The sequence below is a fragment of the Palaemon carinicauda genome, chromosome 1, assembly GCF_036898095.1.
Source record: "Palaemon carinicauda isolate YSFRI2023 chromosome 1, ASM3689809v2, whole genome shotgun sequence".
Classification (NCBI taxonomy): Eukaryota; Metazoa; Arthropoda; class Malacostraca; order Decapoda; family Palaemonidae; genus Palaemon; species Palaemon carinicauda.
In genome coordinates, this window is record NC_090725.1 from 40,978,408 (window position 1) to 40,980,907 (window position 2,500).

At 28.5% G+C, this 2,500-nt stretch overlaps 1 protein-coding gene across 1 annotated transcript in view; it reads left to right on the forward strand.

Annotated features, from left to right (window-relative positions):
- The window catches only part of LOC137640849 (hemicentin-2-like), a 176,109-nt gene that overhangs the window by 76,228 nt on the left and 97,381 nt on the right, over positions 1 to 2,500 (forward strand). The window lies entirely within an intron of this gene.

Here is a 2,500-nt window from a genome sequence, read left to right on the forward strand (position 1 = left end):
TAAACCCAGATACTACAACACACAAATCTCCCCTCTATAATGAATAGCAGGTGTCTGGCAATAGGGGTTAGAGGGGTAGTCATAGCCTGGTGAGAGGTTATGCCCTGGATGGTACACTCGGAAACCACAACTGATGTGGTGTTGTAGTTAGGAAAGAGGGAGGGGGTGGGAAGGGCTAAATCTGTGTGTGCAAGCGTTTGTGGGAAGATATATAAATAATTAGACGTCGTTTTTGACGGGTTGCGTACACTGATACATACACACACACACGCACATATATATATATATATATATATATGAGTTTGTATTTATGTGCGCTTTTTTGTATGTATATATATATATGTATATATGTATATATATATATATATATATATATATATATATATACATATGTGTGTGTGTATGAAACGAAAACACAGGAAAAGCAATGGAAACTTTTGAAAAAGGAATCAAATACAACGTTAAACCTTCCCCAAACTTTGGAACACTCCAATTCACAATATAGTTTAAAACACCACTTTTAAAGTATACCTTTCATCTGTAGGCCATAGGTTTTTCTCAACTACCAGAATGGCTGTAATACACATACATAACGTCTGTATTCTATCCAAATACTTTGATCCATACTCTTTTGTATGATAGCTTCTGTTTTTTCAATTTTTTACCACATACACTATTTTTATATTACAAATATCTCTATTAGCCACAGTCGTTTTTCTGTTTTTAAATCCAAAAAAAGAGCTTACATAGGTATTCTTCCTTATATACTAAATTTATCTTCCATACTTAACTCAAGCTTTTTTTCCAAGCTTTTATAAATACTCTTCAAAACTTAAGTAACCTATTTAGTTAGTTTCTTTTTACATATTACTATCATATATTACTTTAATCTCCTCATAATTTAAGAAATCACAATACAAGTTAACAGTCAATTTGCCTTCTGGATTTTTAGCTAACAACTTCTTTAAGATTACTGATATGTAATAATTATAGTAAAAAGTAAAAATACATGTTCCCAAATCTGTATATTAATTCAGTGATCTTCTACCTTTTTTTAATATCTCCACCCCAATGGTGATTAAGTAGTAGCTGGCCACCCCCTCAACTCGAAAAAGTATCATTAAAAATCTCGTTTTTAATATCAGAATCTATGTTTCATATAGCATTCCTATGACCATTTAAACAAAAAAAGCAGTTTCTCCTATTTTTCTTTAACTTTTACATATTCATTCATATATTTACACATTTCATCTCAAACTACGAAGCTCAAAATACACAATGGATGCCAAAAAGAAGAAAAAAGAATTGAAATATATTCTTTATGGCACTGCTATTCAGTAGTTTATTAGAATTATGTATGTTTGATTTACGTGTAGGTCATTTATAGAACTCGTTTATGGACATAACTTTTTTTGATTTTTTTGACATACAGCCTGATTATAACGCTGCCAATAAGATGCAAATTATTAAATAAAGATTTAAATCATCCCTTGCAACCAAGTAAGCTAAGTCTTGATGGAACTTTTGAACTTTACATACAAAATTATATGATAGAAAAAGAATATAGTTTAAATATATCATTCATTATAACTTACATCCCATATCTCTCCTATTTAATAAAGGGCAAGTGGTTGGCTATATATATATATATATATATATATATATATATATATACATATATATATATATATATATATATATATATATGTATATATATATATATATATATATATATATATATATATATATATATATATATATATATGTATATATATATATATATATATGTATATATAAGTGTGTATATATATATATATATATATATATATATATATATATATATATATTCTTACCGATCATGCTGAGTTCTCCCTATCTCTCGGGTAAGGGGGAAGGAGAATAAGTCATACCTTGGTGAGAGTGGGGTGCATATATTATTCATTTTGACTCACACCCCACATCTCCCCTATATATTAAAGAGTGTCTGGATATATATATATATATATATATATATATATATATATATATATTTATATATATACATATACATATACATACATATATATATATATATATATATATATATATATATATATATATATATATATATATATATATATTCTTTCCGATCATGCTTAGCTCTCCTTTTCGCTCGGGTAAGGGGGAAGGAGAGTGGGGCGCATGTGTGTGCATATCTTTCTAAATATTTAGCCGTCAGTTTTGACTGGTCAAGTATATTTGTTTATCATATCAAGATATGTCTTACCTTCTATACACAATTATGATTATTATTATTAGTTGCTAAGCTACAACCCTAAGTGGAAAAGCAGGATGCTATAAGCACAGGGGCTAAAACAGGGGAAATAGCCCAGTGAGGTAAGGAAACAAGGACAAATTAAATCTTCTAAGAACAGTAACATTTAAATAAATATCTCCCATTTAAACTATAAAAGCTTTAAAAAAGCAGGAGGAAGAGAAATAAGAAAGAATAGTGTGCCCG